We start from the raw sequence: 11,266 nt of genomic DNA, 5'->3' as shown, positions 1-11,266 counted from the left end.
ACAGCTAGGACACATGTACATAAACATATAAACAGCTATAATACAAACGTATTTGTATCCTCACACACACCCAGAGATTCCTCTCTGTCCTATATATGATTTGGGGTTTTATAGCCAATTGTAGTTTTGTGTACTAAAAAAAAAAAAAAAAAAAAAAGGAAGTGTACTTTTAACTAAAATATATAGCTTTGGAAGTCTTTAAAAAATAGTTCAAGGGCGGTTTGGGATCACTGTAAGCTTGCAGCACAACACTGTCTCTTTAGTAAATGCCCATTTACTTCTTAACATTTATTTCCACCTCCAGATCAATAAGCACACCAGTTCTAGTGTCACCAGACCAGTGTAAGCCAGCAACAGTGTTCCTGAAAGCTGCCACACCAGTGCCAGTGTCAATAGACCAGAGCAATCAGCAACAGTTTTCCTGATCACTAGACACACCAGTGCCACTATATAGCTTTGGAAGTCTTTAAAAACATTTCAAGGGGGTTTTTGGATCATCGTAAACTTGCAGCACAACACTGTATCATTAATAAATGCCCATTTACTTCTTAACATTTATTTCCACGTCCAGATCAATAAACACATCAGTCCCAGTGTCCCCAGAACCAGTGCAGCCAGCAACAATGTCTTGATTGCTAGCCACATCAGTGCTAGTGTAAGCCAGCCCTGATCACCTAAACCAGTATAGGGTCATTAGAGCCGGAGAAAGCCAATAACACTGTTCTTAAAGCTAGCCACACCAGTACCAGTGTTGCCAGAGCCACTGTTCTGATCTTTAGCCACAGCAGTGTCAGTGTCCCCATAGTCAGTGTTAAGTCTTCACTACCACACCAGTACAGTGTCACCAGTATCATTGTGAGCCAGCATCAGTAGCCTGACCACCAGCCGCACAAGTACATTATCCTCTAGTATCATTGTTATCCTGAAACTGTGTCCCGATCGCCAACCAGCACCGGTACCAATGTCATTCGGTTAAATTAGCACCACCTGTTAAATTCCCCATTGAGTTCAATGGAGTCATAACTGTAAACCACACACTTGGCTCACAGTTATAGTGGGGTCTCACAACGTAAAACTGCCATTCAGCAATTTAAAAAAGTAAAGAAAAAATCAGATGTCAGGAGGCGGCAGTAGCGAGGGTATAATTTTTGCCATGGCTGCAAAGCATAGCATTGTGACCATGGCATTTTATTAAAAATATAATTTGATATTTTCGGGATGGGGGGCTTGTTAAGGTAGGCTGTACGGGGCCCCGTGATTTCTAACAGCAGAGGTGTTTGCTAATATCTGGCCATTTTGTAGGTGTCTCTATTGTCCTGGCACTCCAGAGCCTTTAAATGTGATAGGTAGTTAAGAAATTAGTTGCATAATTTTGAAAGTCTGAAGGTGCTCCTTGTGTTTTGGCCCCTTTATATGGCTTGGCTGCAAAAACGTCTCACACATGTGGTAACTCTATACTCAGGAAAATACTCAAGAGGAGAAGCAGAATGCGTTTTGTGGTGTACTTCTAAGTATACCCATGCTGTGTGTGGGAAATATCTTAGAAAATTGACACACTTTTGTAAAAAAATACATTTTCACTGTTTGCCACATTTTCCAAAAACATGTGGCAAAAAATAAAATCTTCAAAAGACTCACTATGCCTCTTGCAATATACCTTGGGTAGTCTGCTTTCCTATATGTGGTTATTTTGTGGGAATTTCAACTGTCTTGGCACTCCACTGCCTGCAAAAATGTGATAGTCAGATAATTAGATGCATAATTTATGCCCCCCTTAAAGTCTGAAGGTGCTTCTTAGAGTATAAGTATTTTTATACTCAAGAGAAGTAGTAGAATGTGTTTTGGGGTGTAATATTAAGGATGGCCATACTATGTGTTAGAAACAGGGGCGGACTGACCATTTGGAAACTCGGGCACTGCCCGAGGGCCCGGGGTCAGTAGGGGGCCCCATGAGATGCCCCTGACACCTTTTTCATAGGCTTTTTTGAGTTTGGGCAAGGACACAAGGGCCCCATGATCCCCTATTGCCCGGGGCCCCATGAATTATCAGTCCGCCCCTGGTTAGAAATACAGAATCCTAATAAGGAAAGCTAAATGTGTCTCCAGAAACAGCTTTTGTAGATACACAAAGCAATTAAAAATCACACTTGCCACAAATCTATCATGGGTTTCACATCTGTAGGTGTCTCTTTACTGGCCTCTTCTGACAGAGACCATGTCACTTTCTTTATGACAGCAGCTCCAAACATTCAGTTCCTCAAATTACTTCTGCAAACAGTCCTGTCACATCTGAGATTTTCTGACATTGCCTAACAGTAGTGCAGAACTGCTCTGTCCTGTCTGTGTCATTACAGCTGCATCACCTACAAAACTATGGGGGACATTTCCAAAGCGCTGCCCTCTATCAGTGTGAAAGAAATATTCACATACAGCATATATTAAAAGTCCATATCCCATGAATATTAATGTGCAGTCTATAGTGAAAAAAGTACAATAATCGCCCAAGCAACTGGTGCAGAAATCACAGTGCAGTCACCAGCAACTGTGGACTCTTATATATAATGTTGAGTTAAATATGCATACACTGCAGTTCACCAGGTGTTGCTGGGACTTGTATTCCACCTCATGGATCACTCCTCTGCTATAAGGACTGAATTCAAAGACTGGTATACTTACATAAAAAGGAATGGCAAAAGGGACCACATAGCATAATTAAATTTTTTTTGTTATCACATAAAATGTTGGTTGCGCTCACATAAAATCAATAGGAAAGGCACAGATCCATGAACTGGACGTGACGCACCGATTGTCTCCATCTAACACATTTCGCCCCTCCCACAGGGTGCTTTCACCTCACCTAAGCTAAGGGCAACTTCCCTTGCAAAGTGAAAATCCTATTTGCTATATCCTATTAGCTCTTTCCTCTTAAACTAACAGAAATAAATTGTAATAGTTCCGAACATATGTACATCATATTGCCAAACATATAGGGATGCTTTTCTTTACGTGCACATTAACTTTAATGGCATCCTTAGGGTTCAATATTGAGTTGGCCCACCCTATGCAGCTATAACAGCTTCAACTCTTCTGGGAAGGCTGTCCACAAGGTTTAGGAGTGTGTCTATGGGAATGTTTGACCATTCTTCCAGAAGCATATTTGTGAGGTGAGGCACTGATGTTGGATGAGAAGGCCGGCTCCTCCCTAATTCATCCCAAAGGTGTTCTATCGGGTTGAGGTCAGGACTGTGCAGGCCAGTCAAGTTCCTCCACCCTAAACTCGCGTATCCAAGTCTTTATGGACCTTGTGCACTGGTGCACAGTCATGTTGGAACAGGAAGGGACCATCCCCAAACTGTTCCCACAAAGTTGGGAGCATGAAATTGTTGAAAATGTCTTGGTATGCTGACGCCTTAAGATTTCCCTTTACTGGAACTAAGGGGCCAAGCCCAACCCCTGAAAAACAACCCCACACCATATTCCCCCCTGTCAGGGTCCGCCGCGGCTCCGTCCCCGGCGCATGCGCAATAGCGGCGGCTCACGCCGGGACACAGGCACCAGATCCCGGCGGGCCGCGGCTGACAGGAGGCCGCGCATGTGCAGTAGGAGCCGCGGGCGCGCCTCGGGCGACCAATGACAGCCCGGGGGCGCGTCCTGGGCGGCCAATGGCAGTGCAGGGCACGATATTTAAAGATGCCCTGCACTGTCACAAATCGCCGCAAGGTCTGATCTGATACCTGTGTTTCCTGTGATTGTGACCCGGATTGTTTGACGTTCTGCCTGCTCCTGCCCTGACCCGGATTATCTGACTACGCTGCCTTCCCCTGTGATTGACCCGGATTGTCCCTGACTACGCTGCCTTCTCCTGTCCCGACCCCCGGCTTGTTTGACCATTCTGCGGACTGACCCCGGTAACTGACCCAGCGTGCGACCTGACCACTCTCTGCCTACTGTCTCGGTACCACGCCATTTCCCACGGTGACAACCGCCGGTTTATCCTGCCAGGTCCTGCCGGCCTCCTCACATCTGACTCTACTCTGTCCTACTTCTATCCACGGAGGCTCCCTCTGCCACGGGTGGTATTGCTCGGAGGTCGTGACCTGGTCCTGGTTCTGCTCCAAGTCCATCCCCACCATCAGGGGCCCTGGTGAAAACGCAGACCGGGACTTAGACCCCACGCTCCGGGTGATTCCGCCTAGTGGGCTGCCAGAGGTGCCACCTGGCGGATCCGTAACACCCCCCTCCACCAAACTTTACACTTGGTACAATGCACTTCCATTGGATTGCCAGACAGAGAAGCATGATTTGTCACTCCAGATAACATGTCTCCATTGCTCTAGAATCCAGTGGTGGCGTGCTTTACACCACTGCATCCAACGCTTTGCATTGCACTTGGTGATGTAAGGCTTTGATGCAGCTTCTCAGTCATGGAAACCAATTCCATGAATCTCTGTATTCACTGTTGTTGTGCTAATCTGAAGGCCACACACATTTTGGAGGTCTTTAGCTATTGACTCTGTAGGCAGTTGGCAACTTCAGCTCACTGTGCTCTTCCGCATGCGCTTACCCCGCTGTGTCATTTTACGTGTCCTACCACTCCATGGCTGAGTTTTTGTTGTTCCCAGTTGCTTCCACTTTGTTATAATACCACTAAGAGTTGACTGTAGAATATTTAGTAGCAAGAAAATTTCATGGACGGACTTATTGCACAGGTGGCAACCTATTACGGTACCATTCTTGAATTCACTGAGCTCCTGGGAGCAATCCATTCTTTCACAAATATTTGTAGAAGCAGTCTGCATGCTTAGGTGTTTGATTTTATACACCTGTGGCCATGGAGGTGATTGGAACACCTGAATCCAATGATTTGGAGGGGGTCCCATTACTTTTGGCAACGTAGTGTATATAAAGCATATATAAACTTGGCTATGTTTAGCTATGGGCATGAAGTTAATTATATTCAAATGCTGCTGTTCCACTTGTGCAAAACCTCAATGGAGCATCACATAGCATCCCATATTTTCCATAGTGAAGGAATCGGTGTCATAAATGTGTACCAATCAGATTGTTTTTTAAATTATATTTTTTGTTATTCTTAACTTTGAAATCAATCTAGATGCTTGATTGCATTATCATGTGATATCTGGCTTAAATTCACAAGTTTTATCTATTTTTACTTGGCTTTCTCAATAGCATGGTAACTCATTATTAGGATCGATAATCATTATTTCCTGAGCAAGCATACAGTAAACCATGTTTGTTTTGTTAGCAGCTGAATTATCTCTCAGAATCAGATTGCAATAATTTGGTTGTCATCAATTCCATTTTCTTTTTGCTTTTCTTGTTTGGTTGTTGTCAGTGCTTCTCTTCTTCTATTACATTTAATGACACCATAATTGTTTATCTTGCTTATAGTGTTCTATTTGCCATTATGAAGCATGATTACCTGTTCAGTTATGTGATTTCCTCTTGTAGTATAAGTGACAAAATGTATAATGGGCGTAGTGGAGCCTAGAATACAGAAATAGAAAATCACTCATTCGGCAAATGTTTCTCAGGACTAAAAGACATAAAAAAACAGGACTGGTTAAAGTTACATTGGTGCTCCAGACAGAAACCATCATAAGGCTTCATGCACACTGGGAGTTTTAATAACACCGGTAACGTTAGCTGTGTAAAATCAGTTTTTCAGCATTTTTGCATTAGCGTTTAGTGACGTTTTTTCGTGTTCATTATTTTTTTTTGCTCAAAAAAAGTCCTAAAACGCTGGTTTGCCACGATTTACTGTGTTTTACTGCATTTTGCCACGTTTTTCAGTATTAGAGCGTATTTACAGCTAAAAAACTCCTCTAGAAACCCACTAGTTCTGTGTTTTTCGCCCATCGGCGAAGCGCGTTGACGTCATACATCAGACACCTCACTTCTGGTCATACGCATTGGCGCCATACACGCTGATCAGCAGGGAAGCGGCCATATTTGTGGGCCACGAGTTGTGCAATGCTGCACAGGCACCAAGGGGAGAACAGAGCCCGCCAGTTACGGTCCCGATCGTGTCGGCTGCCTCCGGGACTATGCCTGGTAATCCAGACGAAGGAAACTTGGAGAAAGTATCACCTATGGCCTGGGTGGTGAGTGAATTGTCACACAGCTAGACGGAATAAGGCGTCTACTCGCCACTTTATACATCTATCAGCAAGAATATACATTGATTGACTGTCCATTTGTCATCAATTTATTACAGGATGGGGACAATATGATTCACTATCGATGGGGGGAAAAGACACCATTTATATATTACAAGAAACGGAGGACCAAGCAGGCTTTACACTTTCACCTATATTAAGGTGGTTTATAGCCCGCATGTTGCGGTGAAGAAACCCCTTGAAGCAGTACCCTGCCATCTTTATCATCTTTATTACATTAAGGATATCAACAGTGATTCTTCTACTACTGACTTTGCATCCATACAATATGGACTTGTCCATTGTGAATCTGCATATGTTCACCACCTACTCATGTCCTAAACTAGGATGTCTTTTTGTAATCACCTGGTTATTATAGGGGCATCCGTATCCCCACATTCATCTACAATTTTTCACCCACATTGCCTAAATTGTTTTATGGGTAATGGGACTGATCTTGATGTTGCTTTCAGACCTATTTAGGTCTTTTTGTATTATCTCATACTGAGGTGATAGTGAACCAGGGTATTTACCCTAATTGTCAATATTTATATTGTGTAATAAAGCATCATTTTTGTGAACTATTTTGAGTATCGCATTCTGTCCATAATGTAACCACTTTTTTGTGAATCTCTTTTCACAGTCCCCCCCTTATTTTTTATATATCCCCCGTTCCCTAATCTCTCACTCCTTCCCCTCATGAATCCAGTAGAATGGAAGTATGACACAAATCAGGTCCTGCTGAGTCAATACAACGCGGTCACCCTGTCACTTGAGGTCAGGGGTACCAAATCTGAATATCGAGAAGAGCAGGTGTAGGCTGTCTGTTGAAGGCAGAATATCTAAATGTATCCTCCCTATTGTGTATCATGGCCAACCATGGATCTGATTTAATTTACTCTAGCAAACAGTGACTCATGGTTGGGGAGGTTTGCTTCCACAGATCCGGTATATGTGCCTGAGCCACATTTAACATATGTCCAGTAATAAAGATTTTATAACTCTGCAGTGGTACCTTATTAAGACAGGACAGAATATGGGAGCAGCCTGTTCGCTATAATTTTGGAAAAGAGTTTCAGACCAGCATTCAAGAAAGCAATGGGTCTGTACTTGCCACATTGAGTGTGGCATACCCTGGCAGAAATAGTGAAATTTTGGCATTGATATTGAAAATATGACTGATCATGCCAAACAATGCTCTTTTATTGAAGGATGATGATCATATGAAGCCATTTATTATCAAATAATTGTTTGGCTCCTTTTTAAATCATAATGATAACAGAAATCACTCAAATGGCCATTTACTGCATCAATGACACAAAAAGGCCCGGTTAGGCATGTCAAGGTGTTGTCAGGCATATTGTAACTGGGCTTTTTCATGGCATTGGTGCAGTAAAAGCTTCTTTCTGGCACCTCGACCAAACAGCTGTAATGTCATCATATTTTGCTCCTTCAAAACAACCACACCATCTTTTTACAGAGCAGCCTGTAATTTTCTTGTGGTTACCTGTGGGTTTCCCTTTATATCCCGAACAATTCTTCTGGCAGTTGTGGTTGCAATCTTTCTTGGTCTACCTGACCTTGGCTTGGTATCAAGAGATCCCCAAACTTTCCACTTCTTAATAGATGATTTAACAGTACTGATTGGCATATTCAAGGCTTTGGACATCTTTTTATGTCTTTTTCCATCTTTATAAAGTGCCATTACCTTGTTACGCAGGACTTTTGACAGTTCTTTTCTGATCCCCATGGCTCAGTATCTAGCCTAGTCAGTGCTTCTACGTAAGAGCTAACAAACTCATTGACTATTTATACACCGACACTATTTGCAATTCAAAAAGCCACAGATGTGGGACATTAACATCTAATTGTCATTTTAACCCGTGTGTGTCACCTTGTGTGTCTGTACCAAGGCCAAACATTCCAGGGTATGTAAACTTTTGATCATGGCCATTTGGGTGATTTCTGTTATCATTATGATTTAAAAAGGAGCCAAACAACTATTTGATAATAAATGGCTTCATATGATCATCATCCTTCAATAAAAGAGCATCATTTGGCATGATCAGTCATATTTTCAATATTAATGCCAAAATGTCACAGTTTCTGCCAGGGTATGTAAACTTTTGAGCACAACTGTATATAAGAAAGTGCTGCATGCTAAACACTTGCCAAAGTCTAAAAAACACACACCAATTCAAACAAATGTGTCTATCATACATTGCACATCCATGATTGCAATCCTCCTTCTTTGCTTCAGCCTGTGACTCCTTTGCTCTTCTTAACACACTTCACTCCAGCCTCTTCTAGGGCTTGACTTACCAGATAATGTTGACCACTTTGCAAATCCTCACCTTGTAAAACATTCAGTTTAAAATAGAAAGTAAAGGCAAAACATTTATGTATACATATATAAAAAAAATATAAATACTTTCCCCCTTTTTATAAGTGATCACATACCCTCTGTTCTCACCTGCAAAAGGAGCTCAGGGAGGAGAAATAGCAGTACACTGATCTTCCAAGTGAATGGATGTGCAGGAAGGGGGCGGGGGAGGGGTGTGTCAGCAGACGTCCGATCATTGGAGGAGAGCAAGCTGAGTTCCCAGCACAGCCAGAAAACTGACCATGCTGTGCTCCCATGTTAGTGTGGTCAGTTTTTTTTAATAGGAAAGCAGAGGGACTGGTAGGGATTTCACATAAAGAAAGCAATACAAAAGAGAACAGAATACTTTCTCATACAAGTACATGGAACAACAGTTACATATCAGGAATATGAAATGTTAGGTTTACATATTCTTTAAGTTAATAAGTAGGTCTCGTCATGCATGAAGACTTATCCATACTTTTTTCTCCATGTTTCCTCCAAACTCAACAACTCCAGTGATATAAATACATACTGTAAGGTTTAAATGACATAGAAGGGAGGCCATTGTAGTGCTAAACTGTATTTATTCAATGTAAAATATACAGAACAGATAAAAGACTCACATTTGGTAAGTGCTCACCCAGCGCTATGAATATCAGCATAGAATCAGGTTCCTGAATGCCACACATTCCTACCTCCTTCCTCCCATCACTCTGAAAGGTTCTCCTGATAGATGTCAGCCTGACAGGCTGGGGAGGAGTCATAGACACCTTCTCTGTGCAAGGGACTTGGATGAAGTTCAGCTTCCTATCAAGTTAATCTTTCAGTGCTGGACCTCTTGTTTGCAGAGTCATCCGACCTGCATTCATTTGGACAAAGCCATGGCTTTGACCTATATCAACCATCAAGAAAGAACCAGAAGTTTGGCAGCTCATAGAGAATCCAACCGGATTCTAATTAGAGCAAAACATCACATTCCAGCCCTGTCCATTATGCAAATTCTAGGTGTAGTGTTGGTTTTTAATACCTATTGATTTACAAGAAACTTACTTTTATGTTATCAATTATGTTAGTGTATAACTGCTTCCCGCCCAGCTTATGGCCAGATGGCGGCCGACAAAACACCTTGTCCCTCTGGGTGGATGTCATATGGCGTCCTTCCAGGCATGCGCAGTTTACGCGCCTGCAGAGCCACGCAGCGGCGCGATCTGTCATCGGCCTCGGACATGGCCGATGACAGATCTGTGTACCGGCCCCGTTGCCAGTACCATGTGACCTGCTGTGACCAATCGCAGCAGGTCACATGACAGTTGTATACAATGGATGGCTTCCTTTCATGCCAACCATTGTATACAAGTGTGGCTAGCTGTGAATGGTCACAGCGATCACATGCACACGCTGGGCCAATCACAGCCCAGCTGTGTCATGTGATTAGCTGTGGTCAAATCACAGCTAAGCACAAAAAAAAACCTGAATGAATCGATTTCATTCAGGTAAATGCTTGCTTAAAGCAAAGTAATTCTTTGCTATAAGCAAATTGTGCAAAAAAAAAAATAAAAATACTGATCACTTCCCCAAAGTAGTACAATGTTACTATGGTAACATTATACTACTTTGGTCATAGTGCAATATGAAAAAAAAAATTTAAAAGAAAAAATAATGTAATAAAAAATTAGAAAAAAATTAAAAAAAAAAAAATTATCAATTTCTTTCTTCATACTGTCACCAGTCAGTGTCCCGATCACCGCTATGCCAGTTATATGATGGTGCTGTACTGCACTGGTGACATTATGTTAAAAAAAATAGTAACAATCTTTTTTTATTTCTTCATTCCAAAAAATTATGACAAAAAAATTACAACTGCAAAAAACTCGCCATTCCTCTTATGAAGTACGTTGGACTGTCTACTTTGCAAAAAGGGGTCATTTGGGGGATATCTGTACTATTCTGACATTCTTGGACCTCAAGAAACTAGATTGGCTGTCAGTACTTCAGGATTGATCAATTTTCAGATCTATACTATAGTTTGTGAGCTCTATAACTTTCCTACAGACTAAATAATAAATACTAATTTGGGTTATTTTCACCAAAGACATGTAGCAGAATACATTTTGGCCTAAATTTATGAAGAACAATTAATTATTTGCAAACTTTTATAACAGAAACAAAGAAAAATTTGTTTTTTTTTTTCAACATTTTTGGTCTTTTTTTGTTAATTTAGCAAAAAATAAAAACCCAGTGGTGATTAAATACCACCAAAAGAAAGCTCTAGTTGTGTGAAGAAAATGATAAAATTTTATTTTGGGTACAATGTTGTATGACTGCGCAATTGTCATTCAAAGTGTGAGAGCGCTGAAACCTGAAAATTGGCCTGGGCAGGAAGGGGGTAAAAGTGCCCGGTATGGAAGTGGATAAGTACTCACTTAAATCTAGATCAATAATACAATATATACTGAGACATCTGAATTCATTGTTTTGTGGGAAGTTGGGAACATCTATTGTATTATTTTGTGAGAGGCTGAGAATGTGGCTTAAATCAGTTTTAACTAGAATTTGGCCTACTATATAAATGGCTGGAATAGGGCCATTGGAGTTTTTAGTATATTAAACAAGATGGCTTCTCTGTACGGACTTCTGTGCACAGGCTAATATGTTTTTCCTCCCGTGATTGCTGGAATTGGGCACATGCTAATGCACATGAGCGTATGCACATGCACCTTGG

This window comes from Staurois parvus, unplaced genomic scaffold (genome assembly GCF_062004578.1).
Source record: "Staurois parvus isolate SC_StPar_1 unplaced genomic scaffold, SC_StPar_1.0 ptg000153l, whole genome shotgun sequence".
In the NCBI taxonomy this organism is placed as follows: domain Eukaryota; kingdom Metazoa; phylum Chordata; class Amphibia; order Anura; family Ranidae; genus Staurois; species Staurois parvus.
The sequence above is the reverse complement of the archived record's forward strand: the minus strand, read 5'-3'. Positions refer to the sequence as shown.